At 51.0% G+C, this 25649-nt stretch overlaps 1 protein-coding gene across 1 annotated transcript in view; it reads left to right on the forward strand.

Annotated features, from left to right (window-relative positions):
- Positions 1–10708: 10708 nt before the first annotated feature.
- LOC148453825 (dystrobrevin beta-like) overlaps positions 10709–25649 on the forward strand; it is a 30969-nt gene continuing 16028 nt past the window's right edge. The window contains exon 1 of the mRNA XM_088461642.1: positions 10709–10819. The gene's annotated coding sequence lies outside the window, so the exon portion shown is untranslated. The remainder of the gene's footprint in view (positions 10820–25649) is intronic.

Here is a 25649-nt window from a genome sequence, read left to right on the forward strand (position 1 = left end):
GCGCGGACTAGCCACTGCGATCAGGAATGAGATTGCAGTGTGTACTCAGACCCATGGCAACGTGATTGACAGGAAGTGCCGTTCGGGGGTGGTAACGGGTGGTCAGCTGAACGCAGGCGTGCCAGTGCGTTCGCATGCCATTGCATGGGCGTGCATAAATTATCCACTTGCGATGCCTTCCACAGCTCGAGGCTTCATAGCGTGCGTGGCTGTCAGCAAGTCTTGAGTAAGGTCAGGGCTTGTGCAAGTGTGCGTATACTCTCGCGCACGCAGGGGGGGTTTCTGAGTACCCAGAAACCCTCCCTGACAGACTGGAGAGCAGGCACCATCTTCTTAAGCCCTGCTCCTTGCGGAAAAATGCCGCGATTTGCGAGTCAATTGGGAGGAGGCGGAGGCAATATGACGTGATTCCATTAGAATTGCACCATTTGGCTCCGCACCCTCCCAATTGACTCGCGAATCGCAGCATTTTGTCGCTAGGGGGAGAGGTCTAATGACATGTGCCAGCCTTCTAGGTCCCATCCTTATCAGGTCTACAACCCGCAGCTGCTGCAAGGTAAGTGTGACATACAGTAGGTGTGTGTGTAATGTATGTGTGTGACATACAGTAGGTGTGTGTGTGTGTAAGGTATGTGTGACATGTATGTGTGTGTGTAATGTATGTGTGACATACAGTAGGTGTGTGTGTGTAATGTATGTGTGACATACAGTAGGTGTGTGTGTGTGTAAGGTATGTGTGACATGTATGTGTGTGTGTAATGTATGTGTGACATACAGTAGGTGTGTGTGTGTAAGGTATGTGTGACATACAGTAGGTGTGTGTGTGTAAGGTATGTGTGACTTGTATGTGTATGTATTATACAGTATATATTTATATATGTGTGTGTGTGTGTGTGTGAGGTATGTGTGACGTGTGTGTGTGTATATATATATATATATATATATGTGTGTGTGTATATATATTAGGGGTGAGCGGGTTCGGATTTCTGAAATCCAAACCCCCCCGAGCCCCCCCGATCCGAGTCCGATCCGAATCAGGCTCGACTTTTCCCGCCTGACTCGGATCTGAAATCGAGGCAAAACGTCATCATCCCGCCTTCCGAGTCTCGCGGGTTTTGGATCCTATATAAGGTACCCACGTCGGCGCCATTTTCTCACTCGGCTGTGGACAGTGAAGAGGGAGGGTGGGAGTTAGGGCTGTGTAGTGTAGTGTAGTGTAGTGCTGCTGTTGTCCACTACTTCAAAGTCCATAGGGGCTGGCTGTGTTGTGCTGTGCTGCTGTTGTTAATAGGGGCTGTGTCCACTACTTCAAAGTCCATAGGGGCTGGCTGGACTGTGTTGTGCAGTCAGTTCTCCATAGGGGCTGTGTCCACTCCAAAGTCCTGTGCAGTGTCCCAGTCCTAAAGAGGTGCTGTAGTGTTGTCCAGGGGGTGCTCCCCCCAAGTGCTAAAAAAATAATATATTTTCTGTGTTTGTGAATTGTGTGTGCAGTAGCCGCACGTGCATCAACAAAGTAGTGCCAAGCGTGCGCCTGTGTCATAAGTAAAGGGCCGGCTGGCTTGACCGTTAAAGGGTGCTGTAACCCCCGAAAGTACACTCCAGTCCAAACCAAAAAAAAATTATTTTCTGTGTTTGTGAATTGTGTGCGCAGTAGCCGCACGTGCATCAACAAAGTAGTGCCAAGCGTGCGCCTGTGTCATAAGTAAAGGGCCGGCTGGCTTGACCGTTAAGGGTGCTGTAACCCCCGAAAGTACACTCCAGTCCAAACCAAAAAAAAAATTATTTTCTGTGTTTGTGAATTGTGTGCGCAGTAGCCGCACGTGCATCAACAAAGTAGTGCCAAGCGTGCGCCTGTGTCATAAGTAAAGGGCCGGCTGGCTTGACCGTTAAGGGTGCTGTAACCCCCGAAAGTACACTCCAGTCCAAACCAAAAAAAAAATTATTTTCTGTGTTTGTGAATTGTGTGCGCAGTAGCCGCACGTGCATCAACAAAGTAGTGCCAAGCGTGCGCCTGTGTCATAAGTAAAGGGCCGGCTGGCTTGACCGTTAAGGGTGCTGTAACCCCCGAAAGTACACTCCAGTCCAAACCAAAAAAAAAATTATTTTCTGTGTTTGTGAATTGTGTGCGCAGTAGCCGCACGTGCATCAACAAAGTAGTGCCAAGCGTGCGCCTGTGTCATAAGTAAAGGGCCGGCTGGCTTGACCGTTAAAGGGTGCTGTAACCCCCAAAGTACACTCCAGTCCAAACCAAAAAAAAAATTATTTTCTGTGTTTGTGAATTGTGTGCGCAGTAGCCGCACGTGCATCAACAAAGTAGTGCCAAGCGTGCGCCTGTGTCATAAGTAAAGGGCCGGCTGGCTTGACCGTTAAAGGGTGCTGTAACCCCCAAAGTACACTCCAGTCCAAACCAAAAAAAAAATTATTTTCTGTGTTTGTGAATTGTGTGCGCAGTAGCCGCACGTGCATCAACAAAGTAGTGCCAAGCGTGCGCCTATGTCATAAGTAAAGGGCCGGCTGGCTTGACCGTTAAGGGTGCTGTAACCCCCGAAAGTACACTCCAGTCCAAACCAAAAAAAAAATTATTTTCTGTGTTTGTGAATTGTGTGCGCAGTAGCCGCACGTGCATCAACAAAGTAGTGCCAAGCGTGCGCCTGTGTCATAAGTAAAGGGCCGGCTGGCTTGACCGTTAAAGGGTGCTGTAACCCCCAAAGTACACTCCAGTCCAAACCAAAAAAAAAAATATTTTCTGTGTTTGTGAATTGTGTGCGCAGTAGCCGCACGTGCATCAACAAAGTAGTGCCAAGCGTGCGCCTGTGTCATAAGTAAAGGGCCGGCTGGCTTGACCGTTAAAGGGTGCTGTAACCCCCGAAAGTACACTCCAGTCCAAACCAAAAAAAAATTATTTTCTGTGTTTGTGAATTGTGTGCGCAGTAGCCGCACGTGCATCAACATAGTAGTGCCAAGCGTGCGCCTGTGTCATAAGTAAAGGGCCGGCTGGTTTGACCGTTAAAGGGTGCTGTAACCCCCGAAAGTACACTCCAGTCCAAACCAAAAAAAAATTATTTTCTGTGTTTGTGAATTGTGTGCGCAGTAGCCGCACGTGCATCAACAAAGTAGTGCCAAGCGTGCGCCTGTGTCATAAGTAAAGGGCCGGCTGGCTTGACCGTTAAAGGGTGCTGTAACCCACAAAGTACACTCCAGTCCAAACCAAAAAAAAAATTATTTTCTGTGTTTAGCCGCACGTATATATCAAATCGATATAACATAAATGGAGGACCAAACTTTCTCCGATAAAAATAAAATAGAGAAAGATCAAGAACCACTTCCTCCTAGTGCTGAAGCTGCTGCCACTAGTCATGACATAGACGATAACATGCCATCAACGTCGTCTGCCAAGGCCGATGCCCAATGTCATAGTAGAGGGCACATACAATCCCAAATGGCAAAGTTCAGGAAAATGACCTTGAAAAAGACATTTAAATCAGCTGAAGAGAAACGTAAACTTGCCAATATGCCATTTACGACACGGAGTGGCAAGGAACGGCTAAGGTCGATCCCTAGTATGTTCATGACTAGTGGTTCAGCTTCACATGACGATGGAAGCCCTCCTCCCACTAAAAAAATCAAAAGAGTTAAGCTGGCAAAAGCACAGCGAAGAACTGTGCTTTCTAAGAAGATATCACAAATCCCCAAGGAGAGTCCAAGTGTGGTGGTGGTTGCGATGCCTGACCTTCCCAGCACTGGACGGGAAGAGGTGGCTCTTTCCACCATTTGCATGCCCCCTGCAAGTGCTGAAAGGAGCACCCACAGTCCACTTGCTGATATGCAAATTGAAGATGTCACTGTTGAAGTACAACAGGATGAGGATACTGGTGTAGCTGGCGCTGAGGAGGAAGTTGGCGAGGAGGATTCTGATGGTGATGTGGTTTGTTTAAATCAGGCTCCGGGGGAGACAGTTGTTGTCCGTGGGATGAAAAAGCCCATCACGGTCATGCCTGGGCAGAAGACCAAACATTCCACCTCTTTGGTCTGGCAATATTTCTATCCAAATCCGGACAACAACTGTCTTGCCATATGTACCATATGTAAAGGTGAAATAAGTAGGGGTAGGGACGTCAACCACCTAGGAACATCCTCCCTTATACGGCACCTGCAGCGCGTTCATAAAAAGTTACTGTCAAGTTCAGAAACTTTGGCTAAGACCGTAAGCAGTCCAGGGACACCTAAATCCCGTTGTCCTGTTGTATCCAAGCACCTGCAAACCACACCGTCAACTCCCTCCTCGTCAATTTCCTCCTTAGTCAGGATCGGAAGTAGTCCTGCAGACCATGTCACTGGCATGACTGACTCTCCTATCCGGGATTCCTCTGGAGGATCCTGCATTGCTACGCCTACTGCTGCCGCTGCTGCTGTTGCTGCTGCTGGGAGTCGTTCATCAACCCAGAGAGGAAGTAGGAACACCACTACTTTTACTAAACAATTGACCCTCCAACAGTCCTTAGCGAGGAGGATGAAGTACGACAGCAGTCATCCTGAAGCAAAACGTATAACTGAGGCCTTGACTGCTATGTTGGTGTTAGACGTGCGTCCGGTATCCGCCATTAGTGCAGTGGGATTTAGACAATTGATGGAGGTAGTGTGTCCCCGGTTCCAAATCCCGTCTAGATTCCACTTCACTAGGCAGGCGATACCGAGACTGTACAGAAACGTCAGAAAAAGTGTCCTCAGTGTCCTGAAAAATGCCGTTGTACACAATGTCCACTTAACCACGGACATGTGGACAAGTGGAACAGGGCAGACTAAGGACTATATGACTGTGACAGCCCACTGGGTAGATGTATCACCTTACGCAGCAACAGCAGCAGCGTCACCAGTAGCAGCATCTCAGAAACGCCAGCTCGTTACAAGGCAGGCTACGCTGTGTATCACCGGTTTCAGTAAGAGGCACACCGCCGACAACCTCTTAGAGAAACTGAGGGAAATCATCGCCCAGTGGCTTACCCCACTTAGACTCTCCTGGGGATTTGTGATATCTGACAACGCCACCAATATTGTGCGGGCATTACATCTGGGCAAATTCCAGCACGTCCCATGTTTTGCTCACACAATAAACTTGGTGGTGCAGAATTTTCTGAAAAGCGACAGGGGCGTGCAGGAGACGCTTTGGGTGGCCCGAAAAATTTTTGGCCACTTTCGCCATTCAGCGACTGCGTGCTGAAGACTGGAGCGCCAGCAAACACTCTTGAACCTGCCCCGCCATCACCTGAAGCAAGAGGTTGTGACGCGGTGGAACTCAACCCTCTATATGCTTCAGAGGATGGAGGAGCAGCAAAAGGCCATACAAGCCTATACATCCACCTATGACATAGGCAAAGGAGGGGGTATGCACCTGACTCAAGCGCAGTGGAGAATGATTTCCGTGTTGTGCAAGGTTCTCCAGCCCTTCGAACTTGCCACACGTGAAGTCAGTTCAGACACAGCCAGCTTGAGTCAGGTCATTCCCCTCATCAGGCTTTTGCAGAAGCAGCTGGAGAAAGTGAAGGAGGAGCTAAGACGGAGCGATTCCGCTCGGCATGTGGGACTTGTGGATGAAGCCCTTCATTCGCTTTGCCAGGATTCCAGGGTGGTCAATCTGTTGAAATCAGACCACTACATTTTGGCCACCGTGCTTGATCCTAGGTTTAAAGCCTATGTGGTGTCTCTCTTTCCGGCCGACACAAGCCTGCAGAGGTGCAAAGACCTGCTGGTGAACACACTGTCAGCTGAAGCGGAACGTGACACGTCAACGGCTCCTTCTTCATTTTCTCCCGCAACTGGGGCTGCCAGGAAAAAACTTAGGTATCCTAAGCAACCCGCTGGCGGTGATGCAGGGCAGGCAGGACCAAGTTTGGACATCTGGTCCGGACTGAAGGACCTGGCAACAATTTCTGACATGTCTACTGTCACTGCATATGATACTGTCACCATTGACAGAATGGTGGAGGATTACATCGGTGACAGCATCCAAGTAGGCATGTCAGACAGTCCATACCTGTACTGGCAGGAAAAAGAGGCAATTTGGAGGCCCCTGTACAAGCTGGCTCTATTTTACCTGAGTTGCCCCCCCTCCAGTGTGTACTCCGAAAGAGTGTTTAGTGCAGCCGGGAACCTTGTCAGCAAAAGGCGTAGGAGGTTGCTTCCACAGAATGTGGAGAAGATGATGTTCATCAAAATGAATTATCAGCTCTTCCAGGGAGACCAGCCTCCAGAAGGTACAGAGGGACCTGTGGTGGTGGATTCAAGTGGGGACGAGTTAATACTTTGTGAGGATGAGGATGTACACACTGAAGAGGGTGAGGAATCGGTGGATGAGGAGGATGAGGATGACATCTTGCCTCCGTAGAGCCAGTTTGTGCAGGGACACATTAATTGCCAGCTTGTTTTGTGGGGGCCCAAACGAACCAATCATTTCAGCCACAGTTGTGTGGCAGACCCTGGCGCTGAAATGATTGATTTGTTAAAGTGTGCATGTCCTGTTTATACAACATAAGGGTGGGTGGGAGGGCCCAAGGACAATTCCATCTTGCACTTCTTTTTTTTCTTTGCATTATGTACAGTTTGGGGCCTAGTTTTTCTAACTGCCATCCTGTCTGCCACTGCAGTGTCACTCCTAGATGGGTCACGTGTTTGTGCCGCCCACTCGTGTCGCTTAGCATAGTCATCCAGCTACCTCGGTGCAACCTTTTGGACATGAAAACACTATTGTGAGGTGTGAGGTGTTCAGAATAGACTGGAAATGAGTGGAAATTAAGGTTATTGAGGTTAATAATAGCATAGGAGCAGAGAAACCAACAAATTCTGTGATTTTAGCTGTTTTTATGCTTTTTAAAAAAAAAATACAGATCCAAAACACAAAACCCAGAACGCAAAACACGGAAGGGTGGTTTTGGCAAAACCAATCCAGATCCAAAACACGAAGAAAGATCCAGATCCAAAACCAAAACACAAAACACGAAAAGTGGCCGGTGCACACCCCTAATATATATATATATATATGTGTGTGTATGTATTTTATATATATATATATATATATATACATACACAGTATATATTTGTGTGTGTGTGGAAACCATCATGTAAGAATCCTGCATTGCCCCTGGTATGGGTCTGATGTTAGTGATTATTACGCTATGTTACCCATGTATACTGATGTGAGAATGGGGAAGTGAGCGTCCTTATGTCAGGCTGCGATCACATTGCGAATGGAAACATTTACATATCCCCGCTGATATTAGCAACTGCATATACGCAGAATTGCGCTCCGTAGTAAATCAGGCCTTGAGACCCCTCAAGTGGGTTGTGTGCGACAATCAGAGCGGCGCTCTCATTAATCAGGGCGATGCCACTGTGGGTAATCAGGGCAATGCCGCAGTGGGTAATCAGAACGATGCCACTGTGGGTAATCAGAACGATGCCGCTGTGGGTAATCAGAACGATGCCGCTGTGGGTAATCCGGGCGATGCCGCTGTGGGTAATCAGAATGATGCCGCTGTGGGTAATCAGAACGATGCCGCTGTGGGTAATCCGGGCGATGCCGCTGTGGGTAATCAGAATGATGCCGCTGTGGGTAATCAGAACGATGCCGCTGTGGGTAATCCGGGCGATGCCGCTGTGGGTAATCAGAGCGATGCCGCTGTGGGTAATCAGAACGATGCCGCTGTGGGTAATCAGGGCGATGCCGCTGTGGGTAATCAGGGCGATACCGCTGTGGGTAATCAGAACGATGCCGCTGTGGGTGATCAGGGCGATGCCGCTGTGGGTGATCAGGGCGATGCCGCTGTGGGTAATCCGGGCGATGCCGCTGTGGGTTGGTTATCTGACATGGCTTCTCATGTGTGACCATGGCTTTACCTGGAGAAGATGAGGAAAGAAGTACTGTACATAAATTGGGACTTAGGAAACTAATACATTGGAGAATGGCGGCTAAAAGGACTTTTTATTGTACTGTTAATTTATATTTTCCTATGTGGTGCAACAGGATTCAGCAGGCCCTGGACGCGTGGGCATGCTGATGCTTATAGTTCTTATAGTTCATATCCTTATGTCAGGCTGCGATCACATTGCGAATGGAAACATTTACATATTCCCGCTGATATTAGCAACTGCATATAAGCAGAATTGCGCTCCGTAGTGAATCAGGCCTTGAGACCCCTCACGTGGGTTGTGTGCGACAATCAGAGCGGCGCTCTCATTAATCAGGGCGATGTTGCTGTGGGTAATCAGAGCGACGCCGCTGTGGGTAATGAGGGCAATGCCGCAGTGGGTAATCAGAGCGATGCCACTGTGGGTAATCAGAACGATGCCGCTGTTGGTAATAAGAACGATGCCGCTGTGGGTAATCAGAATGATGCCGCTGTGGGTAATCAGGGCAATGCCGCTGTGGGTAATCAGAACGATGCCGCTGTGGGTAATCAGAACGATGCCGCTGTGGGTAATCCGGGCGATGCCGCTGTGGGTAATCAGAACGATGCCGCTGTGGGTAATCAGGGCGATGCCGCTGTGGGTAATCAGGGCGATGCCGCTGTGGGTAATCAGAGCGATGCCGCTGTGGGTTGGTTATCTGACATGGCTTCTCATGTGTGACCATGGCTTTACCTGGAGAAGATGAGGAAAGAAGTACTGTACATAAATTGGGACTTAGGAAACTAATACATTGGAGAATGGCGACTAAAAGGACTTTTTATTGTACTGTTAATTTATATTTTCCTATGTGGTGCAACAGGATTCTGCAGGCCCTGGACGCGTGGGCATGCTGATGCTTATAGTTCTACAAGCACCAGTGTGCTCTGGTAGTCATAGGTATATTGGCACTGGTATAACAATAAAAAACGGGAACTTTTTTGCTCAGCGCTCCTCCTAGTGCTCCTCCCACTGCTTCCTAGTGCTCCTCCCACTGCTCTTCCTAGTGCTCCTCCCACTGCTTCCTAGTGCTCCTCCCAGTGCTCTTCCTAGTGCTCCTCCCAGTGGTCTTCCTAGTGCTCCTCCCAGTGCTCTTCCTAGTGCTCCTTCCACTGCTCCTCCCAGTGCTCTTACTAGTGCTCCTCCCAGTGCTCTTCCTAGTGCTCCTCCCAGTGCTCTTCCTAGTTCTCCTTCCACTGCTCCTCCCAGTGCTCTTCCTAGTGCTCCTCCCAGTGCTCTTCCTAGTGCTCCTTCCACTGCTCCTCCCAGTGCTCTTCCTAGTGCTCCTCCCAGTGCTCCTTCCACTGCTCCTCCCAGTGCTCTTCCTAGTGCTCCTCCCAGTGCTCTTCCTAGTGCTCCTTCCACTGCTCCTCCCTGTGCTCCTCCCAGTGCTCTTCCTAGTGCTCCTCCCAGTGCTCTTCCTAGTGCTCCTTCCACTGCTCCTCCCGGTGCTCTTCCTAGTGCTCTTCCTAGTGCTCCTTCCACTGCTCCTCCCAGTGCTCTTCCTAGTGCTCCTCCCAGAGCTCATCCCAGTGCTTCCTAGTGCTCTTCCTAGTGCTCCTCCCAGTGCTCTTCCTAGTGCTCCTCCCAGTGCTCCCATTTCACCAGCAGGTGACTGACAATGACCCATGTGTGAATAAAAATGATAATAGTGAAAAAATGGCGCTTTGGGGCCCACATAAAATATACAAGCGGCAGTAATGCTCATTCCTTGGGGTATATAAAGCTCAGTGATAACCTGGGTCTGTGTCTTACTGATGTTCTTCTCAGTTTACTTGTTAGATCTAAACTTGTCTGTTATGAAGAACACAGGAAAGTATTGTAGCATGAAACGGGGTCAGCGCCGCCATCCGGGCGGGACTTTGTACTTTATACAGACAGCAAAAGAGAGAATGTGAGGAATGTACTTTCCAGGGGTTTATTGTTACTTGGGATGAATATTCTTCCGGTTCTATGGTCAGTGTATCAATAAAGCCAGGTACAGGGCCCGACCCTCTCTCATGTATAAAGCTGGCGTAGATGCCTGGGAACGCACGCTTCCATTTCCCCTCAGCCAGTCCTGTTTCTGCGCCTCCTCTGCCTTTCTCATTACTTTCCCTCTATCAGTCATCTACATTCTCCTCACATTTCCATTATTACTGAGATTACAGCTCTGAGCCAGCGGAATTGTAGCTGTAACCCCCTGTTCCTCATTGTGGGGACTGATGATGGAATCATGTAGTGATAGTATTGTACCATGATGCCAGTGATGAGGATTTATGGACCAGGCTGGCAGAGGGGGGTCTGTGAGTGATGGGGGCTCACTCATCACATACACTGTCCAGACCCACGTCTGTCATTATGGGATTGGTGTGTGTGGCACAGCTGTGGACAGGGCCGCCATCAGGGGGGGGGGGGGCTGCGGGGACTCCAGTCCCGGGCCCGCAGAGAGAGGGGGCCCGGGGAGCGGAAGGGTGACGTTGTGGAATGCAGTGATGGGCGGTACCGCACATCACTGCTGGAAGGCATCGGGGGCAGCCAAAGGAGAAAAGTCACTGGCTGGTATTTAATACATGGAGCCGTCCGCAAGCCAATCACAGCAACTCGCGGAACGGCAGTCAGCCAATCAGCAGCAGCCGCTGCTGATTGGCTGCAGTTCCGCGAGCCAATCACAGCTCGTGGAACAGCAGCCAGCCAATCAGCAGCGGCTGCTGCTGATTGGCTGGCTGCCGTTCCGCGAGTTGCTGTGATTGGCTTGCGACCGGCTCCATGTATTAACTGCCACCGAGACTCTCCTCCTCCTCTCTGGCAGCTGCCGGTGCATCCACCAGTGACAGGCGGTACCGCACATCACTCTGCGCTGAGGGGGCTCCCAGAGTCACGGAGATGGCCGAGTGTCCAGGTAAGTTTGGGCTCTGTTGTAGGGAGGGAGTGCCTAATTTATGTATTATATACAGTGTGTGTGTGTATATATATATAATATAATCATACACCTACATGTGGGTAAGTGCTGTTATATTACTTGCTGTGCTGACACTTACATTTGCATGCTCTTAATTTAATATAGCTAAGCACCAGAGGCTTTTGTTTGTTGTATGTATGTTATGTATATGTGTATGTATATGTGTATATATATATATATATATCTATATATATATATACACACACAAAACATCTTGTGCTTAGATATGTTAAATTAAAAACATGCAAATAAAAATGTCAGCACAGCAAGTAACATAACAGCACTTGCAGAGGGCGGTGTGCAGAAGGAGGTGTGCAGAGGGAGGTGTGCAGAGGGCGGTGTGCAGATGGAGGTATGAAGATGGAGGTGTGCAGAGTGCGGTGTGCAGAGGGAGGTGTGCAGAGGGCGGTGTGCAGATGGAGGTATGAAGATGGAGGTGTGCAGAGTGCGGTGTGCAGAGGGAGGTGTGCAGAGGGCAGTGTGCAGAGGGAGGTGTGCAGAGGGCGGTGTGCAGAGGGAGGTGTGCCGAGGGCGGTGTGCAGAGGGAGATGTGCAGAGGGCGGTGTGCAGAGGCGGTGTGCAGATGGAGGTATGAAGATGGAGGTGTGCAGAGGGAGGTGTGCAGATGTAGGTGTGCAGAGGGCAGTGTGCAGAGGGAGGTGTGCAGAGGGCGGTGTGCAGAGGGAGGTGTGCAGAGGGCGGTGTGCAGAGGGAGGTATGAAGATGGAGGTGTGCAGAGTGCGGTGTGCAGAGGGCGGTGTGCAGAGGGAGGTGTGCAGATGTAGGTGTGCAGAGGGCAGTGTGCAGAGGGAGGTGTGCAGAGGGCGGTGTGCAGAGGGAGGTGTGCAGAGGGCGGTGTGCAGAGGGAGGTGTGCAGAGGGCGGTGTGCAGAGGCGGTGTGCAGATGGAGGTATGAAGATGGAGGTGTGCAGAGGGAGGTGTGCAGATGTAGGTGTGCAGAGGGCAGTGTGCAGAGGGAGGTGTGCAGAGGGCGGTGTGCAGAGGGAGGTGTGCAGAGGGCGGTGTGCAGAGGGAGGTGTGCAGAGGGCGGTGTGCAGAGGCGGTGTGCAGATGGAGGTATGAAGATGGAGGTGTGCAGAGGGCGGTGTGCAGAGTGAGGTGTGCAGAGGGCGGTGTGCAGAGGGAGGTGTGCAGAGGGCGGTGTGCAGAGGGAGATGTGCAGAGGGTGGTGTGCAGAGGGCGGCGTGCAGAGGGAGGCGTGCAGAGGGCTGTGTGCAGAGGGAGTTGTGCAGATGGAGGTGTGCAGAGGGCAGTGTGCAGAGGGCAGTGTGCAGAGGGCGGTGTGCAGATGGATGTGTGCAGAGGGCGGTTTGCAGAGGGCGGTGTGCAGAGGGAGGTGTGCGGTGTACAGATGGTGTGCAGATGGCGGTGTGCAGAGGGCGGTGTGCAGAGGGAGGTGTGCGGTGTACAGACGGAGATGTACAGAGGGCGGTGTGCAGAGGGTGGTGTGCAGAGGGTGGTGTGCAGTGGGCGGTGTGCAGATGGAGGTGTGCAGAGTGCGGTGTGCAGAGGGAGGTGTGCAGAGGGAGGTGTGCAGAGGGCGGTGTGCAGAGGGAGGTGTGCAGAGGGCGGTGTGCAGAGGGAGATGTGCAGAGGGTGGTGTGCAGAGGGCGGTGTGCAGAGGGAGGTGTGCAGAGGGAGATGTGCAGAGGGTGGTGTGCAGAGGGAGGTGTGCAGAGGGAGGTGTGCAGAGGGCGGTGTGCAGAGGCGGTGTGCAGATGGAGGTGTGCAGATGGAGGTATGAAGATGGAGGTGTGCAGAGTGCGGTGTGCAGAGGGAGGTGTGCAGAGGGAGGTGTGCAGAGGGAGGTGTGCAGAGGGAGGTGTGCAGAGGGCGGTGTGCAGAGGGCGGTGTGCAGAGGGCGGTGTGCAGAGGGAGGTGTGCAGAGGGCGGTGTGCAGAGGTAGATGTGCAGAGGGTGGTGTGCAGAGGGCGGTGTGCAGAGGGCGGTGTGCAGAGGGAGATGTGCAGAGGGTGGTGTGCAGAGGGTGGTGTGCAGAGGGCGGTGTGCAGAGGGCTGTGTGCAGATGGACGCGTGCAGAGGGCGTACAGATGGCGGTGTGCAGAGGGCGGTGTGCAGAGGGCGATGTGCAGAGGGTGGTGTGCAGAGGGTGGTGTGCAGAGGGCGGTGTGCAGAGGGCTGTGTGCAGATGGACGCGTGCAGAGGGCGTACAGATGGCGGTGTGCAGAGGGCGGTGTGCAGAGGGCGGTGTGCAGAGGGAGGTGTGCAGATGGCGGTGTGCAGAGGGCGGTGTGCAGATGGAGGTGTGCGGTGTACAGATGGAGGTGTGCAGAGGGCGGCGTGCGGTGTGCAGAGGGCGGAGGGCAGAGGGCGGTGTGCAGAGGGAGGTGTGCAGAGGGCGGTGTGCAGAGGGAGGTGTGCAGAGGGCGGTGTGCGGTGTACAGATGGAGGTGTGCAGAGGGAGGTGTGTAGAGGGCGGTGTGCAGAGGGCGGTGTGCAGATGGAGGTGTGCAGTGGGCGGTGTGCAGAGGGCGGCGTGAAGAGGGAAGCGTGCAGAGGGCTGTGTGCAGAGGGAGTTGTGCAGATGGAGGTGTGCAGAGGGCAGTGTGCAGAGGGCAGTGTGCAGAGGGCGGTGTGCAGATGGATGTGTGCAGAGGGCGGTGTGCAGAGGGAGGTGTGCAGAGGGAGGTGTGCGGTGTACAGATGGTGTGCAGATGGCGGTGTGCAGAGGGCGGTGTGCAGAGGGAGGTGTGCGGTGTACAGAGGGAGATGTACAGAGGGCGGTGTGCAGAGGGTGGTGTGCAGAGGGTGGTGTGCAGAGGGTGGTGTGCAGTGGGCGGTGTGCAGATGGAGGTGTGCAGAGGGCGGTGTGCAGATGGCAGAGGGCGGTGTGCAGAGGGCGGTGTGCAGAGGTAGGTGTGCAGAGGTAGGTGTGCAGAGGGCGGCGTGCAGAGGGCGGCGTACAGAGGGAGGCGTGCAGAGGGAGGCGTGCAGAGGGCGGTGTGCTGATGTAGGTGTGCAGAGGACGGTGTGCAGAGGGAGATGTGCAGAGGGCGGTGTGCAGAGGCGGTGTGCAGATGGAGGTATGAAGATGGAGGTGTGCAGAGTGCGGTGTGCAGAGTGCGGTGTGCAGAGGGAGGTGTGCAGATGTAGGTGTGCAGAGGGCGGTGTGCAGAGGGCGGTGTGCAGAGGATGGTGTGCAGAGGGCGGTGTGCAGAGGGCGGTGTGCAGAGGCGGTGTGCAGATGGAGGTATGAAGATGGAGGTGTGCAGAGTGCGGTGTGCAGAGTGCGGTGTGCAGAGTGCGGTGTGCAGAGGGAGGTGTGCAGAGGGAGGTGTGCAGAGGGCGGTGTGCAGAGTGAGGTGTGCAGAGGGCGGTGTGCAGAGGGCGGTGTGCAGAGGGCGGTGTGCAGAGGGAGATGTGCAGAGGGTGGTGTGCAGAGGGCGGTGTGCAGAGGGAGGTGTGCAGAGGACGGTGTGCAGAGGGAGATGTGCAGAGGGTGGTGTGCAGAGGGCGGTGTGCAGAGGGCTGTGTGCAGAGGGAGGTGTGCAGATGGACGCGTGCAGAGGGCGTACAGATGGCGGTTTGCAGAGGGCGGTGTGCAGAGGGCGGTGTGCAGAGGGAGGTGTGCAGATGGCGGTGTGCAGAGGGCGGTGTGCAGATGGAGGTGTGCGGTGTACAGATGGAGGTGTGCAGAGGGCGGTGTGCAGAGGGCGGTGTGCAGAAGGCGGTGTGCAGAGGGCGGTGTGCAGAGGACGGTGTGCAGAGGGCGGTGTGCAGATGGAGGTGTGCGGTGTACAGATGGAGGTGTGCAGAGGGAGGTGTGCAGATGGACGCGTGCAGAGGGCGTAGAGATGGCGGTGTGCAGAGGGTGGTGTGCAGATGGAGGTGTGCAGAGGGCGGTGTGCAGAGGGCGGTGTGCAGATGGAGGTGTGAAGAGGGCAGTGTGCAGAGGGCGGTGTGCAGAGGGCGGTGTACAGATGGTGGTGTGCAGATGTAGGTGTGCAGATGGAGGTGTGCATAGGGCAGTGTGCAGAGGGAGGTGTGCAGAGGGAGGTGTGCAGAGGGCGGTGTGCAGATGGAGGTGTACGGTGTACAGATGGAGGTGTGCAGATGGAGGTGTGCAGAGGGCGGTGTGCAGAGGGAGGTGTGCAGAGGGCGGTGTGCAGAGGGCGGCGTGCAGTGTGCAGAGGGCGGTGTGCAGATGGAGGTGTGCAGAGGGCGGTGTGCAGAGGGCGGTGTGCAGAGGCGGTGTGCAGAGGGAGGTGTGCAGAGGGAGGTGTGCAGAGGGCGGTGTGCAGAGGCGGTGTGCAGAGGGAGGTGTGCAGAGGGCGGTGTGCAGATGGAGATGTGCAGAGGGCGGTGTGCAGAGGGCGGTGTGCAGAGGGAGGTGTGCAGGTGGCGGTGTGCAGATGGAGGTGTGCGGTGTACAGATGGAGGTGTGCAGATGGAGGTGTGCAGAGGGCGGTGTGCAGAGGGCGGTGTGCAGAGGGAGATGTGCAGAGGGCGGTGTGCAGAGGGCGGTGTGCAGAGGGAGGTGTGCAGAGGGCGGTGTGCAGATGGAGGTGTGCGGTGTACAGATGGAGGTGTGCAGATGGAGGTGTGCAGAGGGCGGTGTGCAGAGGGCGGTGTGCAGAGGGAGATGTGCAGAGGGCGGTGTGCGGAGGGCGGTGTGCAGATGGAGGTGTGCGGTGTACAGAGGGAGGTGTGCAGAGGGCGGTGTGCAGAGGGAGGTGTGCAGAGGGCGGTGTGCAGAGGGAGGTGTGCAGAGTGCGGTGTTCAGAGGGCGGTGTGCAGATGGAGGTGCACAGAGGGCGGTGTGCAGATGGAGGTGTGCGTGGGGATTTAATATGCATTTCTGTAACATGGGCCTAATTCAGAGATGTGCACTAATGCTGCCGCAGCTGTTAATATATGCTAATGCAACAGCGGTCGGGACTTGTATTGAGACGCCCACAAGAGCCCTCGCAGCTGTTCGCAACTATACGCGCAAACGCAGCATCGGACGCAGATCAGGCAAACGCCAACTCCCCGAGTACAGCTGGGTACACACTAGATGATTTTATGAACGATTTGGCCGATACTGATGCATTGTAATGACAAATCGTTCATATCGTCACTATGCAGCATGGCCCCCGCCGTCGTTCCATCGCTGCTGCCATCGTCCAGTATGTATGCACTATGGACCTGATTCATACCCTGTCGCTAAGTTGCGCTCGATCTGAGCGATTTTCCTCCGTCTGAGCATGCGTATAATTCCCAGTGCGCGTGCGCAAGCCAGTCTTTGCGATGTAATTTTGGTTGCTCGTAAGCCACTATCAGGTCGCTGCTTTGAGTGATGGGTGGTAACAGGAGAAGGTGCATGTGAACGGGGGAGTGGATGTGCAAACGCAGGCGTGTCAGGCCGTCAAAACGCCGTGTAAAGGGCGTGCATAATTAGCAAAGTAGCGTCATGGTACACGTCACCTGCCTGTATGTCAGGCCGCACTGATCGCTGTGCTTGCGGTGGGGAAAGACAACCTCAAGGGCTGCGAGCAGCTCCGATGGCTCTCCATGTTCCCGATTAATCCTACAGTTCCTGGAGATGACGTGTACTGCGAGTGGCAAGGGGGCGTCTTTATACACTTGCGAGCGCACTTTGCCATAGCTCGCAAAGACATAAAGGGTGCCCATACACGACGCAATGCGAGCGCTTCATTTAAATATCCAGCCCCTTTTGCCAGCGAACGGCCGCAATTTGTGATCAGGTCTGAATGAGCTCCAATGTCACTATGCAGCATGGCCCCCGCCATTGTTCCATCGCTGCCGGCATCGGGTACCGTCACTAGCGACATCGCACTGGGTACACATCGTCCAGTGTGTATGTCACTATGCAGCATGGCCCCCACCGTCGTTTCATCACTGCCGGCATCGGGTACCGTCACTAGCGACATCGCGCTGGGTACACATCGTCCAGTGTGTATGTCACCCACACTGCGAATGCAGACTCGCCGCGTGTGACTACGGTCTTGTACCGTGACTCAGATGTATGCGCAATGGCAATAAATCGCTCCATTTGCAAAAACATCATAGCGTAAATCTCAGGCCCCATAAACGGACTCAGATGCATCTAACGCTTAGAGAAAGAGGGAAACGTGCGAGCCTTGGCGGCGTACAGTAAGGGCCTCATCCCCCTCGTACAGACCTCAGGGGAGCCACGTGGGTGACAGCAGGCGTTTCTCTGGTGGGTGTAACATACTGATGACGACTCTGGCGATCGGCAGCCACTTCTGTCCCTCCTGCTGTATATAGATCATTAATGTGGCTGCTATTATATAACGTAGCGCCCATCCAATCACAGTACTTGGCTGATATTTGCATTCATTAATAACACTTCTATCATTTGCATACGGTGTTTCAGGGCCTGATTCAGAGATGGACATAATGGTGATTACGGCGCAGATCAAGCGATTATTTGCCACTGCACGTCCGTATAAATCACACGGCGCCTGCGCAGCGATCGCACCGCGATTACGGATGCACAGAGGATCCACTTACAGTGTGAGTGACAGGTAGTTTCGGGGTGGTAACGGGAGGTGGTCAGGAAGACGCAGGCGCGTCTGACGGTTAGGACGCCGGTACATGGGCACGCATAAATTAGCCCTTGCGATTTCCTGCGTAGCATGAGAGCCCTCTGCGTGTCAGGAGGCGAGTCAGCTGGTCAGACCGGCCGCAAGGGCAAGTTGGGCGCTCGATGTGCGTCAGTGTTGCGATATTTACGCAGGTAAGCGACGTCGTACGCATGTGAGAAGGCAGCGGAGGACGTCATTACGCCCGGGTGATCTTTGGAACCATTAGCATGTTTTTGCAGCTGCGCTGCGTACGAAACCACAGCGGCATTGCGCATTAGCGTCCATCCCTGCATCAGGGCCTCAGTATGATATTACATTGTATACACATTGGGTAATGTTACTATGGGGCCTACTTACCATTAATTATTAGTGGCTTATTAGTGGGGGGGGGGTTAACCGCAAATATTTAGTATCACCCCCATGTATGAAAGTGGGACCACAGCGGATATCTCCGATACCGCAGCCCCCGTGGGATGCTGGCAGATTGAGGCGAGGAGCGTATTGTATATTACATGTCGTTTTGAATCTTGGTTGCGTCGCAGACGCAGCGAAATACCGCTCACCGCGTACCAGAGACGCTAAGCGGCGACACTAACCGCTCAGGAATTGTATTTACACAGGTACAGTCACAGAGGGAGCGCTGTGGAATTTGGCGTGAGGTAACGTCGCGTCCGCTGCGTCGTAGCACTTCTTATACAGATTCAGGCTCCGGGAAGTGGTAATATGAAAACGCTCGTTTCAGCCTTCCCCTTGTGCATTAGCGCTATCCGGAGAGTGCGGCCCTGAGACGCCAACTTTCTCTGCCTGTGGACGGAGCAACTCCGCCTGTTCTGAACAATCCACAATCGGCGCACCATGGAGAGAGCCAGCCGCCCTTGCACCAGCCAATGACAGGCGCGGTGTCTCCTTCTCAACTCTGTATAAACATGGCGTCCGTGGCTCTGCCGCGCTCACAGACACTCCCACAACACGCCCATGAGACAGACTTTATTTTTGCGCATATTTCAGGGTCATCGCCCAGGAACACGCATGGTTTTAACTTTCTGTTCCTAAAGCCAGTGATCCCGTGTGTAACAGCGTACACTCAGTGGTATACAGGCGCCATAGGGGTTTTCAGTATTTTTTTTTGCGCAGTAGCAAATAATCGCTCAACCCTGCCAACATCGGTATTGTGTTCAGGTTGCGTCCGCCTATGAATCGTGCCCTCAGTCACACAGATGTACAAACGTCGCACACCCCATTGATTAGTGTACGCTAGCAATGCAGTTATGTCGCTACCGGTTGTTTATGTGAATAACTTGCAAATTTTGCGCAAAAAAAGAAAAGTGCTCGGCGTGTCCTAGTCGCACGGTTCGGGCGTACAGAGAGGGGCTATTTAGTGCAGCTGAAGCCACGGTTTAAAAGGACACATCTGTATATATTTATTTTCGGTGATATAAGTTGCATATATACATACTGTAGCTATCTATATACTGCTGTGTTGTTATGATTGGATGGATCTATGCCGTGTTATGATTGGATGGATCTGTGCCGTGTTGTTATGATTGGCTGGATCTGTGCTGTGTTATGATTGGATGGATCTGTGCTGTGTTATGATTGGATGGATCTATGCCGTGTTATGATTGGATGGATCTGTGCCGTGTTATGATTGGATGGATCTGTGCCGTGTCATGATTGGATGGATCTGTGCCGTGTTATGATTGGATGGATCTGTGCCGTGTTGTTATGATTGGCTGGATCTGTGCTATGTTATGATTGGATGGATCTGTGCTGTGTTATGATTGGATGGATCTGTGCCGTGTTATGATTGGATGGATCTGTGCCGTGTTATGATTGGATGGATCTGTGCCGTGTTATGATTGGATGGATCTGTGCCGTGTTATGATTGGATGGATCTGTGCCGTGTTGTTATGATTGAATGGATCTGTGCCGTGTTGTTATGATTGGATGGATCTGTGCTGTGTTGTTATGATTGGATGGATCTGTGCCGTGTTATGATTGGATGGATCTGTGCCGTGTTTTTATGATTGGATGGATCTGTGCCGTGTTGTTATGATTGGATGGATCTGAGCCGTGTTGTTATGATTGGATGGATCTGTGCCGTGTTGTTATGATTGGATGGATCTGTGCCGTGTTGTTATGATTGGATGGATCTGAGCCGTGTTGTTATGATTGGATGGATCTGTGCCGTGTTATGATTGGATGGATCTGTGCCATGTTGTTATGATTGGATGGATCTGTACCATGTTGTTATGATTGGATGGATCTGTGCCGTGTTGTTATGATTGGATGGATCTGTGCCGTGTTATGATTGGATGGATCTGTGCCGTGTTGTTATGATTGGATGGATCTGTGCCGTGTTGATATGATTGGATGGATCTGTGCCGTGTTGATATGATTGGATGGATCTGTGCCGTGTTGTTATGATTGGATGGATCTGTGCCGTGTTGTTATGATTGGATGGATCTGTGCCGTGTTATGAATGGATGGATCTGTGCCGTGTTATGATTGGATGGATCTGTGCCGTGTTGTTATGATTGGATGGATCTGTGCCGTGTTGTTATGATTGGATGGATCTGTGCCGTGTTGTTATGATTGGATGGATCTGTGCCGTGTTGTTATGATTGGATGGATCTGTGCCATGTTATGATTGGATGGATCTGTGCCGTGTTATGATTGGATGGATCTGTGCCGTGTTGTTGTTATTGGATGGATCTGTGCTCTGTTATGAATGGATGGATCTGTGCCGTGTTGTTATGATTGGATGGATCTGTGCCATGTTGTTTTGATTGGATGGATCTGTGCCATGTTATGATTGGATGGATCTGTGCCGTGTTGTTATGATTGGATGGATCTGTGCCGTGTTGTTTTGATTGGATGGATCTGTGCCATGTTATGATTGGATGGATCTGTGCCGTGTTGTTATGATTGGATGGATCTGTTCCGTGTTATGATTGGATGGATCTGTGCTGTGTTGTTATGATTGGATGGATCTGTGCCGTGTTATGAATGGATGGATCTGTGCCGTGTTATGATTGGATGGATCTGTGCCGTGTTGTTGTGATTGGATGGATCTGTGCCGTGTTGTTATGATTGGATGGATCTGTGCCGTGTTGTTATGATTGGATGGATCTGTGCCGTGTTATGATTGGATGGATCTGTGCCGTGTTGTTATGATTGGATGGATCTGTGCCGTGTTGTTATGATTGGATGGATCTGTGCCGTGTTGTTATGATTGGACGGATCTGTGCCGTGTTATGATTGGATGGATCTGTGCCGTATTATGATTGGATGGATCTGTGTTGTGTTGTTATGATTGGATGGATCTGTGCCGTGTTGTTATGATTGGATGGATCTGTGCTGTGTTATGATTGGATGGATCTGTGCTGTGTTATGATTGGATGGATCTGTGCCGTGTTATGATTGGATGGATCTGTGCTGTGTTATGATTGGATGGATCTGTGCCGTGTTATGATTGGATGGATCTGTGCCGTGTTATGATTGGATGGATCTGTGCCGTGTTGTTATGATTGAATGGATCTGTGCTGTGTTGTTATGATTGGATGGATCTGTGCCGTGTTGTTATGATTGGATGGATCTGTGCCGTGTTGTTATGATTGGATGGATCTGTGCCGTGTTGTTATGATTAGATGGATCTGAGCCGTGTTGTTATGATTGGATGGATCTGTGCCGTGTTGTTATGATTGGATGGATCTGTGCCGTGTTGTTATGATTGGATGGATCTGAGCCGTGTTGTTATGATTGGATGGATCTGTGCCGTGTTATGATTGGATGGATCTGTGCCATGTTGTTATGATTGGATGGATCTGTGCCGTGTTGTTATGATTGGATGGATCTGTGCCGTGTTGTTATGATTGGATGGATCTGTGCCGTGTTGTTATGATTGGATGGATCTGTGCCGTGTTGTTATGATTGGATGGATCTGTGCCGTGTTGATATGATTGGATGGATCTGTGCCGTGTTGTTATGATTGGATGGATCTGTGCCGTGTTTTTATGATTGGATGGATCTGTGCCGTGTTATGAATGGATGGATCTGTGCCGTGTTATGATTGGATGGATCTGTGCCGTGTTGTTATGATTGGATGGATCTGTGTCGTGTTGTTATGATTGGATGGTTCTGTGCCGTGTTATGATTGGATGGATCTGTGCCGTGTTATGATTGGATGGATCTGTGCCGTGTTGTTATGATTGGATGGATCTGTGCCGTGTTGTTATGATTGGATGGATCTGTGCCGTGTTGTTATGATTGGATGGATCTGTGCCATGTTATGATTGGATGGATCTGTGCCGTGTTATGATTGGATGGATCTGTGCCGTGTTGTTGTTATTGGATGGATCTGTGCTCTGTTATGAATGGATGGATCTGTGCCGTGTTGTTATGATTGGATGGATCTGTGCCGTGTTGTTTTGATTGGATGGATCTGTGCCATGTTATGATTGGATGGATCTGTGCCGTGTTGTTATGATTGGATGGATCTGTGCCGTGTTGTTATGATTGGATGGATCTGTGCCGTGTTGTTATGATTGGATGGATCTGTGCCGTGTTGATATGATTGGATGGATCTGTGCCGTGTTGATATGATTGGATGGATCTGTGCCGTGTTGTTATGATTGGATGGATCTGTGCCGTGTTGTTATGATTGGATGGATCTGTGCCGTGTTATGAATGGATGGATCTGTGCCGTGTTATGATTGGATGGATCTGTGCCGTGTTGTTATGATTGGATGGATCTGTGTCGTGTTGTTATGATTGGATGGTTCTGTGCCGTGTTATGATTGGATGGATCTGTGCCGTGTTATGATTGGATGGATCTGTGCCGTGTTGTTATGATTGGATGGATCTGTGCCGTGTTGTTATGATTGGATGGATCTGTGCCGTGTTGTTATGATTGGATGGATCTGTGCCATGTTATGATTGGATGGATCTGTGCCGTGTTATGATTGGATGGATCTGTGCCGTGTTGTTGTTATTGGATGGATCTGTGCTCTGTTATGAATGGATGGATCTGTGCCGTGTTGTTATGATTGGATGGATCTGTGCCATGTTGTTTTGATTGGATGGATCTGTGCCATGTTATGATTGGATGGATCTGTGCCGTGTTGTTATGATTGGATGGATCTGTGCCGTGTTGTTTTGATTGGATGGATCTGTGCCATGTTATGATTGGATGGATCTGTGCCGTGTTGTTATGATTGGATGGATCTGTTCCGTGTTATGATTGGATGGATCTGTGCTGTGTTGTTATGATTGGATGGATCTGTGCCGTGTTATGAATGGATGGATCTGTGCCGTGTTATGATTGGATGGATCTGTGCCGTGTTGTTGTGATTGGATGGATCTGTGCCGTGTTGTTATGATTGGATGGATCTGTGCCGTGTTGTTATGATTGGATGGATCTGTGCCGTGTTATGTTTGGATGGATCTGTGCCGTGTTGTTATGATTGGATGGATCTGTGCCGTGTTGTTATGATTGGACGGATCTGTGCCGTGTTATGATTGGATGGATCTGTGCCGTATTATGATTGGATGGATCTGTGTTGTGTTGTTATGATTGGATGGATCTGTGCCGTGTTGTTATGATTGGATGGATCTGTGTCGTGTTGTTATGATTGGATGGATCTGTGCTGTGTTGTTATGATTGGATGGATCTGTGCCGTGTTATGATTGGATGGATCTGTGCCGTGTTATGATTGGATGGATCTGTGCCGTGTTGTTGTTATTGGATGGATCTGTGCTGTGTTATGAATGGATGGATCTGTGCCGTGTTGTTATGATTGGATGGATCTATGCCATGTTGTTATGATTGGATGGATCTGTGCCGTGTTATGATTGGATGGATCTGTGCCGTGTTGTTATGATTGGATGGATCTGTGCCGTGTTGTTTTGATTGGATGGATCTGTGCCGTGTTATGATTGGATGGATCTGTGCCGTGTTGTTATGATTGGATGGATCTGTGCCGTGTTATGATTGGATGGATCTGTGCTGTGTTGTTATGATTGGATGGATCTGTGCCGTGTTATGAATGGATGGATCTGTGCCGTGTTATGATTGGATGGATCTGTGCCGTGTTGTTATGATTGGATTAGGGAGGGGCGTGTGATAGAGACACTGATAAAGGGAAGTATAGACCGTATACAGCTACAGTCATTAGGGAGGGGCATGTGATAGAGACACTGATAAAGGGAAGTATAGACCGTATACAGCTACAGTCATTAGGGAGGGGCGTGTGATAGAGACACTGATAAAGGGAAGTATAGAGACCGTATACAGCTACAGTCATTAGGGCGGGGCGTGTGATAGAGACACTGATAAAGGGAAGTATAGACCGTATAACGCTACAGTCATTAGGGAGGGGCGTGTGGTAGAGACACTGATAAAGGGAAGTATAGACCGTATACAGGTACAGTCATTAGGGAGGGGCGTGTGATAGAGACACTATTAAAGGGAAGTATAGACCGTATACAGCTACAGTCATTAGTGGTCAATGACGCTGCTGTTTTAAATATGCACACCCATAAAACGCCCGTTTTGACCTTTAAGCACGCCTGCTATCGGATCTCCACTCCCCATTTCAAGCACCTTCCCCTGTTACCACCCACATACGCCTCAACCTGTCACTCAAATTATCAGGCATTCGCTATTTTGCGAGCACATGAATTTCGGCCGCACTAACTGGGTCGCGCATGCGTATAACGATCTGTACGCATGTGCAGTTTGGCAAACATCGCTCGGAGCGAACAAGCTGCCGCTTACGAGTGGATCTGAATCAGGCCCCTTGTTTTTTACTGCCTGAGTTTGCTGACCTTCATATTACCGTACATGGCTGCTTTTGGCCTGGCTACACCCATGCATGCTTGTACACAGACCAGGCATCTCTACAGTCTGCACTAAACCAGGCCCCAGGAATCTGCTCTGCACGATCGGATAGGTGGAACTATAGGAGAGGTTTCATTCAGTATCTGATCTAGAAGACAGACCTAGGGGTCTATTTACTAAGCAGACAGAGTGAAAAGTGATCAGAAAGTGATAAGGTACCAGCCAATCAGCTCCCAACTGTCATTTTTCAAACACAGCCTGTGAGATGACAGTTGGGAGCTGATTGGCTGGCACCTTATCACTTTCTTATCACTTTTCACTCTGTCTCCTAGCACTGTTTAGTAAATAGACCCCCTAGTATCCAAGTTTAATAAAGACTTGAGGTATTTTTGTTTCACGCGAGTTACCCGTGTTGGCATAGCTCGTTACCCTGTGCCTGAGAAGATGCCACACCTGGACGCTGTTTAATGAATGAACTCTGTCTCTTTCCATGAAACCAGACACCTCAAACTTCAAGGAACAACTTCTTTCATGTCCTGCCAGACGCTCCTGGGAAGTGCTGGCTCTGCAGGAGGCACTGAGGGTGCAGCTAATGATCAGATTGTGTGCATGGGGTTACACTGGCACAACCACGTCACATAGCCTTTTATCATGTCACTCTCATTGTCACCTTACATTGGAAGAGCAGCTCTGGCTTCTGGGGTGAAACTGATCATAAATAAAAAGTGAAAGGTAATAAGGTGGGAAGCTGCATGCCAGACCTGTGTGTGGTGTGTATTGCTGTATTCTGCTCACCAGGTGGCGCCCTTTCACTGCTATCACTTATTTCATTGTAATGTTAGTTAGACATTGATGTAAATGAACTCAATCTCTGTAGCTGTGTAATGCGAGATGCAATCTGGCAGGAACATGACAAATCATTTTAATAAGACAAATGCTGTTCATTTTTGCTTTATATATTCCTCTGAATGATTCATGTCCAATCATTTTTAGCTTTTAAATAATGCACTTAAAATACGTTTTGTTTTCTTCATGCGTGCCATCACCACAATCGTGACCGTTGTCCAGCCAGTCTCTCCTTACAGCACATAGCGGGTCTTTCTTAGGTCATTCCTTTCCCTACGTCCTTATATCAGGGAGAGGAGCGTCCTCCAACCAGCCCTTATATCAGGGAGAGGTGTGTCCAACCAGTCCTAATATCAGGGAGATGAGTGTCCTCCAACCAGTGCTTATATCAGGGAGAGGAGTGTCCAACCAGTCCTTATATCAGGGAGAGGAGTGTCCTCCAACCAGTCCTTATATCAGGGAGAGGTGTGTCCAACCAGTCCTTATATCA

This window comes from Taudactylus pleione, unplaced genomic scaffold (assembly GCF_031769625.1).
Source record: "Taudactylus pleione unplaced genomic scaffold, aTauple2 ptg001085l, whole genome shotgun sequence".
NCBI classification, from domain to species: domain Eukaryota; kingdom Metazoa; phylum Chordata; class Amphibia; order Anura; family Myobatrachidae; genus Taudactylus; species Taudactylus pleione.